Source organism: Crotalus tigris, unplaced genomic scaffold (genome assembly GCF_016545835.1).
Source record: "Crotalus tigris isolate CLP2741 ecotype Arizona unplaced genomic scaffold, ASM1654583v1 scf7180000023598.3388751, whole genome shotgun sequence".
In the NCBI taxonomy this organism is placed as follows: domain Eukaryota; kingdom Metazoa; phylum Chordata; class Lepidosauria; order Squamata; family Viperidae; genus Crotalus; species Crotalus tigris.
In genome coordinates, this window is record NW_024100068.1 from 2536913 (window position 1) to 2550994 (window position 14082).

At 42.9% G+C, this 14082-nt stretch overlaps 1 protein-coding gene across 4 annotated transcripts in view; it reads right to left on the minus strand.

The window, feature by feature from the left end:
* Positions 1–14082, minus strand: part of DAAM1 (dishevelled associated activator of morphogenesis 1) — a 195181-nt gene that overhangs the window by 134588 nt on the left and 46511 nt on the right. The gene's annotated exons all lie outside the window — the stretch shown is intronic.

Below are 14082 nucleotides of genomic sequence, written 5' to 3' on the forward strand. Positions count from 1 at the left end.
TTGTTTCTCAGATCTGTGGCGGACCAACGTCCCTGTACAAACCGGGAGTCCAGATGGGCTCCCCAACCATACAGACTGGCATCTGTAGTGATGGTAACTCTGACTGGTTCCTTGAAGGGTGACCCCTTGGTCACGGCCCGAGAGCACCACCAGCGTAGCGCCCTGCGGATTTGTGCCGTGACCCTGACTAGGTGGTTGGATGCGCTGGTGTTCTGCCGTTGGTACGGGAGCAGAAACCACTGTAGTTCCCGTAGGTGGAGCCTGGCCCAGGGTACAATGGCTATGGCCGATACCATCTTGCCCAATAATTGGGAAAGTGTTAGTATCGGAACTGAACGTTGCCTGTGAACCCAGCGAGCCAGTTCCCTGATGCCGGCCACCCGGTCTTGGGAGAGATAGACCATACAGTTGGTTGTGTCTATCATGGCCCCCAGATGCAGCAGCCTGGACGAGGGAACTGTCTGGCTCTTCTGAAAGTTTACTGAGAATCCGTGTAATTGGAGGACGCGAATGACGGTCCTTACGTCCGCCTGAGCTGTCTGTAGGGATGTTGCTTGGATTAGTATGTCGTCTAGGTAACATTGGACGCGTATTGGGATTTTTCTCAGTTTGGCGGCTACCGCTGCTAGTATCTTGGTAAATACCCTGGGTGCCGAAGATAGACCGAAGGGGAGAGCTCTGTATTGGAAGTGTTTTCCCCCGTAACAGAAACGTAGGAACCGGCGGTGGTTTGGGTGGATGGGGATGTGAAGGTAGGCTTCCGTGAGGTCTATCGATGCCAGGAAGTCTCCTTCTCTGATGCTTCCCAGGATGGACTGAAGGGATTGCATCTTGAATTTTTTGTATGTGATGTAGCGGTTGAGGTTTTTTAGGTCCAGGATTGCCCTCCATCCTCCTGAAGTCTTTGGAACCACAAAGAGGATGGAGTAAAATCCTCTGCCTCTGTATTCCGCTGGGACCGGTTCTATTGCTTGAATGTCCAACAGGTGTTGGATGGCCTCCTGCATGAGTTTGCGTTTGGTGGGGTTCCTGGAGACCGAGCAGTTGATGAGTCGGTCTGGGGGTGTGACCAGGAACTCCAGGGACAGCCCGGACTGGATGGTTTGTAGTACCCAGTTGTCCGTGGAGGTCTGCTCCCACTGGTGGAAGAAGTGAGCTAGTCTTCCTCCAATGGGTAGGTCTATGTAGGAGTCATTTTGTCTTCTGGTACGGACGACCCGTTCCACGAAAGGGTCGTCTCGACTGGTTTTGTTGTCTGGGCTGGAACCCCGGTCTGTCGTAGGGGCGGCCGTACGGTTTGTTCTGCCTGGGAGTGAATGGCTTGGGTGCCTGACTGATAGGCGTGGTTGTCGGTTGACGAAAGGACTGCCTACGAAAGTAAGGTGTGGTACGTTTGTCTGACCTTTTGTTCAAGTGTGCCATGACCTTCCGCTTGTCTTTGTTCTCTACAAGATAGGGGTCCAAGGCCTCCCCAAACAGACCGTTGCTTGAGTAAGGGGCGGTCGCTAGCCGCCACTTAGCCTTGGTGTCAGCTTGCCAGTGTTTTAGCCATAGCATTCTCCTGGCAATTATGTTGGATGCTATGGATCTGGATGAAAAAATGGCCGATTGGAACGTTGCGTCTGCAGCGTATTCCGTGGCTGCTACCATCTTAGCCAGGTCCTGGTGTGTTCGTATGTCCTCCATAGGAACTATGGTTTGTAGTTGTTGCAACCAGATGAGGGTGGCCCGGACAAAAAAGGAGGCCGAGGTGGCTGCTTTGATGGCCCATGCCGCTGTCTGGTGGGTTTTGCGAAAGGCTTGTTCCCACTTTTTGTCATCTGCCTTAAGGGCCTCCACTAGGTCCCCAGCCATGGCTGTCTGGGAGACCAAGGGGGTCCAGGCTTCATCTACTTTAGGAATTTCTAAGGCCTCATTGAGGTCTGTGGCAGTGCTGTATAATTTTTTGTCCGTACCACTCACTGATGGGAAGGAAGCGGGAGAGTCCCATGGCTTCTTGATCCCTTTCAGGAAAATGGCGGGGCAAGGTATATGGTGTTGCGTTGTCACCTTTTCTACGAATACGGGTCTGGATGTGGTGGCCGGTGTCGCTTGCGGCTGAGAAAACTGATCCGTCCCCATGTCCGCAATGGCTGTGGCCTTGCGTAGTATCGTGAGGAAGCGGTTGGGATTAAATAATCCCCCTGAGGGGGGCTCAGGGGGAAGTTCCTCATCCTCTGACATAGAGATCCCAGGTTGATCCTCCTCTTGTGGTGAAGAATAACCACTCATGGAGGACTGGGCCGGGGAGACGGGTTCCTGAATGCCTGAGGACTCTGAGGGGAGTTCCGAGTGTGGCATGGCTGAGATGGAGGGCCCCTGGTCGTGGTGGGCGGAGCGCTGTGCTAGGGCTCGGTCCACCACTTTGGTTAATAGGGCCTCTAGCCGTCCATCTGCCCAGATGTCCCCTATGTCATTACCTTTGGGTGTGGTGACCGCAGGTGGAGAGTTGGACTCAGTGGTTGTGCCTGCCGCCGTGGTTGTTTGTTGGGCTGATGTAGATGGCGGGTCCAGTGGTTGCGGTGTTCCTGGAATGGACCACGCGCTCTGGGTTGATGTGGATGGACCCAATGGTAATTCCATCTCGGTGGCCGCCATTTGAACCAATTCCAATTGGGCCTGCCTCTGCGCTCTGGAGAACTCCTTCTCCAGGGCCTGGTGCCTACGGCTGGCTTGCTTTTCCGCCAACTTGGAGGGCCTCTTGAGCGAGTGTTTTGTCTTCGCTTTGCACTTGCCTGCCGCCTTCTGGTCAGAAGGTGTGTTGCAGCCGTAATTGGGAGGTGGAGGGGTCGTGCTCATGGATTGAGGCAACGAGGGTCCCTCCATTCCGCTTGAGCAGTCCCAGAAAAACTGAGAAGACGCTCAGGCAGGCAAGTATTGGCGGGAGCGAAATTGGAACAAGTACCAGGACTGTTCCCCTGATCACCCGACCACAACAAAAATATTCTCTCTGGGCTAAGGTCACGGTAGCTGAGGGAGGTACCGAAGGCACGTTTGGAACCACTCTTTGGGTTCCGCCCGGAGGCCTTAGGTGACCAGGCAACGTGCACCAGTAGAAAAAGGAAAAGGGAGGCAAAAAATATCAGTGGCGACCTCAAAAGGGTCTGTAGGCCTGACTTAATACACAGCAGGTATCAAATGGCGGTCACCTAGAGCGGAATTTATTCTTATTAATACTATTACTATTATACTAATAATAGGAACAACAATAATAGTAAAATAATAATAATAATAACAACAACAATAATGGTGATGATGATAATATTGTGTGTTCTGTCTTTAGGCCTGTTGGCCCTGCAGTCGCTTAATTTTTAGCTTTAAAAAAAATTTTTTTTAATTATTATTATTATTATTATTTTTAAAATTTATGTATCTATTTTTATTATTATTATATTTTGTCCTATTATTATATGTGTGTATCGGGGGTGGAGCGCTGGTTGTGTGCTCCTATTCCGCCTCTATCAGTGATTCCAGATATGATGTAGAGCTTCCTTAAGCTTGGTTTGCCTTTCTCTGGCAAGAGATGGCAGCCACAGCTCGTTTCTCCCTGAAAAAGGGCTTTGCAGATCCCAGGAGGGTTCTCTAGCCTCCGTTTCTTGGTTGGCTTACTCCCTTCCTGTGCTTCGTTTCCCTCTGAAGATAAGCTCCGCAGCCTCCCAGAAGCTGCTTGTGCCCGGGGATTTAAATTTGGCGCGCTGTGACGTTTTAAGGTAATCCCAGCCAGGGATTGCCTTTGTTGTCTGAAAACGGCAACTAAAATGGCGCCCGCGGTTGCCCTGGGCTGCTAGGGAATCTCCGATGATCCGAATTCAAGTTTGAATCCGGACCTGGAGATTGTTATTTTTTCCCCCAATTTGAGGAAAAAATCCCTTGGAAGGTTGGGGAGAAAAGCTCAGCAAGTGGTCTCTGCTGATGCCTTTTTTCCCCCCCTTTTCCACCTCCAGAGCCCTGGGGCTGACTGGGATCCGTGGGGAGTTCCCCCCCCCCACACCCCCTTTTTCAATTTTAATATAGGATCAGGGATGATCCCAAGGAAAACTTAGTGGTTGGGGAAAAGGTTCAGCAAGTAGTCTCTGCTGATGCCTTCTTCCCCCCCTTTTCACCCCCCAGAGCCCTGGGGCTGGCTGATATCTGTGGGGAAATTTCCCTCCCCACCAATCCCCTTTTAATTTTAGGTTTGAGATCAGGACTGATCCCCAGAAAATTTTGTGGTTAAATTCCTATAGGTGGAAAATATTTTTTTGGGAAGGGGAAGCCAATTATCAAGGGATAATCAATCAATGGATTTCTTGTCTAACCTGATAAGCTGAGAGCCACGCCAAAACGAGTCTTCTCCGAGCAGAGACCAAGTTAAGAATGGACTCCACAGGAAGTGGGGGCGTGTCAAGCTTTGGCTACTTGGTCTCAAGAGCAGGCAGACAGAGAAAACCCATCCATGGATTATCCATCTCCTGTACTGGAGAAAACAGAGTTCCAACTGGGACTGACAAATCTATGTGAAAGCTTCTGGCCATTGCAAATTGCAATTCTGGAAATAGTAGTTTGATGTCTTTGGAGGAAACTAACTTTTAAAAATCGCTCAATTGTATGAAGTCCTCTATATTTTCCCGTAAGGCTAGGAAGGTCGGAAATTTGCAGTCAGCAAAATCCAGGGCAGTATCTTTTAAAAAGTACACACATTATTATGAGGGGGGGGGGAGGCTGCAGGAGAAAAATAGGAGGAATTTATTTTTAAAAAGCCACGGGGAGCCCCATTGTTTAGAGGTTGTGTAGCATTGTATACCATGATAGTAGGCACATGCTATTACATTCAACATGGCCAGAAACACTTGGCAGGACATTGCTAGAGCCAAACACTGGATAGGCAGACATTTGGCCTGGATCAGCAAGCCAAGCTTTCTTTTCTCCCAATTCCCCTCTCAAACAAGCAGCTCTTTGTCCAAATCCGGACTATTAAGTCAGCTGCCCAGCACACGGTTCATTGTAAGAATGACTGCTCCTCTTAAACCAAGTGGTTTGCATTCAGATGCAAACAGTTTAATAAAGCTGGAGAGCTTTACCCTGGCAGCTAGGACTTTGTCTTACTTTTCCCATTTTTTGGCAAGCAGGCAAAAACATTCAGCATGTATCTCTAATTATCCAATAAAAAGGACTGCTGTGTCAAGTTCACAGACCCTGGTATAAGAGGATGGATTAAATATCCCTGGGAATGGCATTAGCCCTGCTATTCACTTGTGTTTTTCCCAAATAATCACCTAAGACTTCGAAAATACTGCCTAAGTACATTGATTTCTCACCCATCACCCAAACTTGTAGTAGTAGTAGTAGTAGTAGTAGTAGTAGTAGTAGTAGTAGTAATAGTAGAAATAATAATAATAATAAAAAGTTGGAAGGGACTTTGGAGGTCATCTAGTCCAACCCCCTGCTCAGGCAGGAAACCCTACACCATTTTGGAAAATGGCTGTCTAGTCTCTTCTTAAAAACTTCCAGTGTTGGAGCATTCACCGCTTCTGGAGGCAGGTTGTTCCACTGGTTAATTGTTCTAACTGTCAAGAAGTTTCTTTTTAGTTCTAGGTTGCTTCTCTCCTTGATTAGTTTCCAAGAAAGAAACATAGAGCATGTTAGCCAATTGTCATTAGTTGGATTTGATTTTTAGTGACTATATTGACAAGTACTCTTCACTGGCCCAGATCTAATTAATTCACCCTTTCCTCAATCGACAGTACTCTTAGTAATTATTTCTAGATCTGTAATCTGAGTGTATCTACCTTCTTCCATGGTCCTGGGGGAAAAAAATTATCCACAGGATCACCACAAGTCCACACTGCCCTGACAGCATATATTGAATTATTTTTTTTTAAAAAAAGTTCATTTTCTTGCTTTTTCCCAGGAATCAGTTTTTAAAGCCTCACTTTACTACTGGAAGACAATTGTTTTAACTGTTCTGATCATAATATAGGTAGTCTCAACTTACAATCACAATTGGGATCAGAATTTCCATGGCTAAGCAATGAATATGAATATTTAGCATTGCCCTAGGTCAGTGTTGGCGAACCTTTTAAAGACCAAGTACCCAAACTGCAACCCAAAACCTACTTATGCATCGTCGGGTGCCGGGTGGGTGTGGCCGTTTGGCTGGGTGTGGCCCTTTGGGTAGGCATGGCTGCGGTGGTAACAGCAGACTGGGTGGGACTAAAAAGTTCAATCAATCAATTCCAATTTTCAAGATCTTTTTTTTTGCGAGAAGTTGAAATTGACTGATTGATTGAACCTTTTTTTTTTTTTTTGCACACTGCAGCAGAGGCCTAAAGCGAAAAGGTTTTATAAAACCCAGCTGAAGGCCTAGGACTGGGGCAACGGCATATGTGCCCACAGACCCCGTGCCATAGGTGTGCCACCACCGGCCTAGATTTTTTTGCTTTTCATTCATAATTAATTCTTCTAAATCCTCTTTTTAAGTTTCAGATGAGATTCTTTTCATTTCCTGCACTAAGCTGTGTACAGATAAACATACTTGTTCTGTTCTTACAGGAAAAGCCAGCAAAAACTGCACTTTAATCTGCACCATCCCTAAAATTAGTATACCAGCTATATCATTAATTACAGTATATTAGTGGTATTCCCAAAGAGGAGCATTTACAGGATTTTTTGCCCCTGTATCAAAATAAAATACCAGCCTGTCTCGAGTCATGCTGATCTTAATGCAGGTCCATTTTTTGAGCAAGCTGCACAGGAAAGACAAGATTTTGAATAGATGGCCCACTGGCCAGTACTGTACTTGCTCAATCTTTATTACCCCTATCAGGAGTATCAGATGTAAACAAGGAAAAATGCTTATGGAATCCAAAAATAAATTCCTCACTCCTGGCACCAGGCCATAAAAGTTATTGTGTTGTTAGCATCCTTACTTTGGGAGGGATGAACACATTCTGTCAATGCCCGGAGAATGCAGTGGGCTTTCTTTGGTGGTGTTTTATTCTGAGTCACCAAGAGAAGTTGTTTACAAGGAAGTGCCTCTCCTGCTGCTAATGATGTGTTTGACTTTAAAAGGCTATCTTTAGATCAAAGTCAGTACACAGCTCAGCCCCTTTTATCAAGTCTGTTCATCAGACTAGGTGATTGGAACACGCTTTCCGAGGGAAGGGCGGGAGACAAACAAAGGAATGGAAAGAGAAGAATTTTTGGTCCTGTCATGTCTGGCATCTTCCCAATCTCTCTCCTTTTAAAAATAGTTCTGCAGAAGGACTATAATAGTAAAAGGATAATTTCATGGAATTTGCAGGGAAACAAGATAAAATTAATCAGAAGTACAGAAGTGGACAGAAGACCTTGTTCTGGAATAGTGCATTTAAGGTGCAATTTAAAACTGTACAAATGGCAGGGTTTAGGATAATGACATTTGGAAATGCCTGCAGTCCATGGCCCATTGGCCTCATTCTATCCCTGAACTTAAATTTTACTTTCTTTTGTATCCTTGTGATTATGGATGTACAGGTAGCCCTTGAATTACGGCCACCGCTGAGCCCAAAATATCTGTTGCTAAGCAAGGCAATTGTTAATTGACTTTTGCCCCATTTTATGGCCTTTCTGCCACAGTTGTTAAGTGAATCACTGCAGTTGTTAAGTAAAGCATGGAGTCATTAAGTACATTTGGCTTCCCCCATTCTTTGTTTGATGGAAGCTGGCTGGAAAGGTTACAAATGGTGATCACGTGACCCTGGGACAGGACAACTGTCATAAATATGTCCCAGTTGCCAAATGCCTGAATTTTGATCATGTGACCATGGGAATGCTGCAAAGGGCATAAAAGTGAAAACTGGTTATATGTTTGTAACTTCAAATGGTCACTAAACAAATAGTTGTAAGTTGAAGTCTACCTGTGCCATATTCCTTTATGGGTCTTCTGATTACCATTTTCATCTAGAGATCCTTGGGAAATGAAGTTGTGTGAATGAGATAATGCAGCACTTTTTGTAGGAAAGATAATAAATTCTTACTGTTAGATGTTTTTGAAATACTCATCCTCCCTTATCAAAAGAGAAAAACATTTTCAAACCCATATCCAGCAACAAAGCCAGTTCTTGGTTGTTAATATACTCACTGTCAACAATAAAGATTAGAAGCTCAGTTTAAGCTTTGTTAAAAATGGTTGAATATGATACTTATTCATTATTATGAACCGGACGGTTGCTTGTTTGTTGAAATATGTGATTGTACCTATCCTTATTTTAGCCTAATCCCTTATTTCCTTCTCCTCCCCCTTTCCTTTTTACCCTTCCCTTTACCATACCTGTATTTTTCCTATTTTTCCTTACCTATATAAATTTAATAAAATTTTGTTTAAAATAATAATAATAATAAAGGTTAGAAGCTGAAACACTATAAGATAGCTGGGTCAACATGATCCTCATTTGATATTTCTTTCATCCTTTTTAGACTGTGCCCATATGAACAAAATTGAATAATATATGAAAAGTAATACAGCATTATTAAAAGTAATTTAAATTAGGCTCTAGATTGTACTAGGTGAAAGTCAAGAAGAAGAAAGTCATAGGAACTGGATATTTCCCTCTGGAAAGAAATTTATAAATTATCCTTAGCCTGTAATTTACACGGAAATGCCTATTTGAGTTTTCTTAACTTGATGCCTCCAACTATTATATGCTGAGACTGCAATAACTTGAATCTCCAACCAGCAAAGTTAATGGCCAATAAATTTTTACAGCTGTGATTTTTTTATATTTGGAGGGCATCAGGTTGGAGAAGACAAGTTTTCTACGATCTTGTAGAATTTGAGAGTCAATCCAATGCAATTTGATAGCTAGCACTTACCTCAGGAAAGTCAACTTTTGACTGAGTTATTCTTGGCTACATATAATGTGGTTGCTGGATTTGACTTCAATGCCACCCACCCTGCTTCAGCCAAACCCAATATAATCAGTTTCGTTTACTTCAGATAAAAGGAAGCATTTTCCTCTAAAACTTCGAATTCTGAAGAGTGAAATGCTTCCAGTTTAACTAAAATTTCCAGAAAGTTCTGTATTCACGAGGAAGACTACAATATTAACAAATAAGGTGCATCTCAAATTTGGGAATTCCTCAGTCCTTTTCACAGAATCATATTAACTGAAATCAGCAGCCAATTTTATATGAAAATAATGTATGATGTGCTGCAAGCATTTGTTCTTGTCAAACACTGGAAGTTTTTAAGAAGAGAATGGACAGCCTTTTGTCTGAAATGGTATAGGTATAGGGTTTCCTGCCTGAGCAGAGGATTGGACTAGATGACCTCCAAGGTCCCTTCCAACTATTATTATTATTATTATTATTATTATTATTATTATTATTATTATTACAATGTCATATCTGATTATACAATCTAGAAGCATGACTACAAAGAGCAATCTTGAACTTTCTAGATGGTCAAAGATGATTCTATCATCATTTCTTGTACCTCTGCTGCAACATCTGCTATTTGTTTATTAAACGTATTTGTATAACTCCACAATCAAAAGCAACTGTTGCAGGCTCATAGAGGGAAAAAAAAATACAAGAATCACTTAGGAGGGAAAATGCATGGTTCTTTGCCACATAATCTTTTCCTTAAGAAGATGAAACTTTATTCAGAGACCATAAAGTTTTGTCCATCAATAGGCTTTGCTTAGAGATAACCTTTAACTTCTTCTGGGAAACCATGCTGAAAATTTGACATAATTTCTTCATCATGATCTGGAATTAGAGCAAATATTTTCACTGACATTTTCAAATTAAGTTAGAATTCATTCAAACCTGAATACGTGCAAATCTTCTATTGATGGCAGCAACCAAGTTACAACAAATTTATTAGATCCCAAGGAAGACCAAAATTTATATAAGTTCTTCATTTAACTTTCTACTAATTTCCTCCAAAACCATTAGATTAACTACTTGTATTGCCTGTCTGCTCATATTCTGCAGCTTAGTCTTCTTTTAGTAAAAGAAACCTGAAAGAACTTTTTCTGATCTTTACTTGCATGATCAAAGCCATTATCTTTTACTGAAGATCCACCTGGAAACTTAAATTCCAGGTATGTAAATGTTTTCAACTTCCTATCAAAATGTAAACCAAGGCACAGTTTACATGTTAGACAGCATCACCACCAAATGGATCCGTAGCTGGCTGACCGGCCGTACTCAGCGTGTGATCCTCATGGAGGAAAGTGTGTAGTGGGGTACCCCAGGGCTCTGTTCTGGGCCCAGTGCTCTTCAATATCTTCATCAACGACTTGGATGAGGGGATAGATGGGGAACTCTCATCAAATTTGCAGACGACACCAAGCTGGCAGGAATAGCCAACACTCCAGAAGACAGGCTTAAGATACAGGAGGATCTGGACAGACTTGAACACTGGGCAAAATGAAATTCAATGGTGAAAAAAGTAAGGTTCTACATTTAGGCAAGAAAAACCAAATGTACAGGTATAGTATAGGGGATACCTTGCTCAATAGTAGTAACTGTGAGAGGGATCTTGGACAATCACTTAAATATGAGCCAGCAGTGTGCTGCAGCTGCCAAAAAAGCCAACACAGTGCTGGGCTGCATTAACAGAGGGATAGAATCAAGATCTCGTGAAGTATTAATACCACTTTACAATGCCTTGGTAAGGCCACACTTGGAATAGTACATCCAGTTTTGGTCACCACGATGTAAAAAAGATGTTGAGACTCTAGAAAGAGTACAGAAAAGAGCAACAAAGATGATAAGGGGACTGGAAGCTAAAGCATATAAGGAATGGTTGCTGGAATTGGGTATGTCTAGTTTAATGAAAAGAAGGACGAGGGGGGACATGATAGCATGTTCCAATATCTCAGGGGTTGCCACAAAGAAGAGGGAGTGAAGCTATTTTCCAAAGCGCCTGAAGGCAGGACAAGAAGCAATGGATGGAAACTAATTAAGGAGAGAAGCAACCTAGAACTAAAGAAAAACTTCCTGACAGTTAGAACAATTAACCAGTGGAACAACCTGCCTCCAGAAGTGGTGAATGCTCCAACACTGGAAGTTTTTAAGAAGAGACTGGACAGCCATTTGTCCGAAATGGTATAGGGTTTCCTGCCTGAGCAGGGGGTTGGACTAGATGACCTCCAAGGTCCCTTCCAACTTTATTATTATTATACACTGCTTCATTCTCCCTAATTAATCTGTTGTATCCAGGCACTGGTGTGCTGATAAATTTTTGGCAACCGGCTCTGCCAGCTCCAGTACTGCTGCCATGTTGTGTCACTAGTGATGAAAGAATTGACCAGCATACTAAGTGCTCGGGCTCTGCTTTGCTCAGCTTTCAACCAGCTCACAAAATTCCAGAAAACAGAGCAATCAACTCTTACAAGCTTCAGCAAATCTAGGTTATTTACATGTCTGGGATATCAATCCAATGAAGCTTGGACCACAAATCTAAATTATTATGCCTACAGAATGCAAAGCACAGCACGGCTTCAGTGAGAAAAGGGAAAAAAACCTCCCTAAGTTACAGACATTGCAATTTATTTCATTTTATTAATCAAAGTGTTTCTTAAAGTCCTACATTTCATTATAGTCTTACAATGTATTTTTTTTTGCTTATGTTTGTATTCATGCATTATATTAAACTGTAATGAGATGTGCTTATTTTTGACTTACATGTGAACAAACGCACTGCTTATAAACTATGATTTATGGTGTCGCAAAGACAGCCAGTAACATTTGTTTGAGTTGTGATTGGTTAAACCTGTCTGAGCTGGGTAAACATCATAATCACTCAGTTACTGGCTGGGAATAATTAAGCCCCATCTGATGAATTCTGATGGAAAAAAATAACTATTTAAGGGGACCAGAGTGTGTCCAGCACAGCACAGCCAGTTTGGTCTAGAGCAGGCATGTCAAACTTGCGACATCACATGACGTCGCGCGACGTATCGGAGCTTTTTCGCCATTGCCGGCAATGGGGTGGGCGTGGCTCCGGTATGATGAAACCGGCCAATGGCCCAGTAGTTTGACACCCCTGGTCTAGAGCAGGCGTAGGCAACCTTGGCTCTTTTATGACTCATGGACTTCAGCTCCCAGAATTCCTGAGCCAGCCATGGCAGTCTAGAGGTTAAGGCACAAGGCTAGAAAGCCAGAGACCATGAATTCAAGTCCCTCCTTAGCCATGAAAGCCAGCTGGATGACCTTGGGCCAATCCCTCTCTTTCAGTCCAACCCACCTCACAGGGTTGTTGTTGTGAAGAAAATAGGAGGAGGAAGCTGTGTTGGATATATTTACTTCCTTGAGTGATTTGTAAAAATAATAAAGGCGGGATACAAATAAATAAATAAATATATCTTCAATTGTTCTATGGCATTTAATTTTTAAAGCATTTCTTCTTGGAAATGATACTGACCTAGTAAGTGACCCAAAATAGTATAACAATACTACATATCCAACAGTAAAATCTGACAAAGGCCATGCACAAATGAGGGTTATGTCTCCTAAACCAGTGTGAATGAGAAAAATCAGTCCTGCCTTCTCACTATGCATTCGTTGTTTTAAACCAGTGTTTCCCAAACTTGACATTTTAAGGCATGAGGACTTCAACTCCCAGAATTCCACAGCCAGTATGCCTTAAAATTGTCAAGTTTGGGAAACACTGGTTTAAACACAAAACTTTGGATGTTGTAATTTTTTGGGAGAAAACTATATATATCAGCTTAGCTAAAATGAAAAGGTTGTTGATGTTTCTGGAATGAAATCAAATGAAGTTCTTCTCACGGATGAAGACAGGACAATATTGTGTCCTTCAAAATCAGCTGTGGAGGTTGGGGGTACAGATGGTGAAGAGTCAATTCTTTCATGCATGGAAAATTCAGTTTGCACCTTTGATTTCATCTTTAAGTGTTATTTGCCTACACATAACGCTCTTTACTCCCTGTTGGGCCATTTTATATGGAAACTGTTTTAAGCAATCAAACATTTTAAGTATAACAGCTTTGGACAACCCACAGCTCATGAAATGCTTGCAGTCCTATTCTGAGCACCCCAGGATGCTGCCATCAAAATCAAGCAGCAAATTCTTCTCCACTGCTTACAGTGGGAATATCCTCATGTCATTGGTCACACCCCCAGTGGAAATGTTGAAAAGGCTCCCAGATGCAAAGGGGTTTCTCATACCTATAAAGATGTTTAACTAACTTTGCCTTATCTTTCATCCATTCCTTAGTCCAGCATAATAAAATTATTAACAACTCTCCGATTCTCCGTGTTCTTGTTGCTTTGCTCACAAACCAGCAAAATAATATTAATAGTAATAGGAGCCCTAGGTACAATCCCAAAATAAATGGAGCACCACTTGAACACCATTGTCACTGACAAAATCACCACCAGTCAATTGCAAAAGGCAGCTTTACTCGGAACAGCTTACATACTGCGACAATATCTGTAACACCATCAAACATCCACATCCACCTATCCCAGGTCCTTGGGAAGGACTTGACAGGTAGACAAAAATGCCAACTCCAGTCTGAATATTTGACAGACTATGCGATGAACCATGATAAATTTATGTGCCGTCAACTTCAACGACTCTATAAATCCCTTTCAAAATCTTCTGTGGGTGTTGGATGCTCTCTTCCTTGTCATCCAGCTCTTCAAAAGTCATTTCATCCAAGAAAATTTTCTTGGAACAACAAAGCTGCCTCTTTTCAGGAGCCGCTCCCAAGCTTGTTTAACAGCTGAAGAGTCACCGTTTTTTTTTATGAAACGCTAGGGGTTTTTTTTCAGGTTTTTCTAGTCCTATTATTTCCCAGCAGTACTACCAGGACAAAGAAGCACCCTGTAAACGTAACCAGAGAAGGACAGGCATGCCTGCTCCAAATTCCATTACAACCAATATTGCTGTGGTAAAAGAATAGAGGCTAGATTAATATGATTCCTTTATGCAGGCAGTCCTTGACTTACAACAGTTCATTGAACAACCGTTCGAAGTTACAACTGCACTGAAAAAAATGAGTTATGATAGTTTTTCATACTTACGACCATTGCAGCATCCCCATG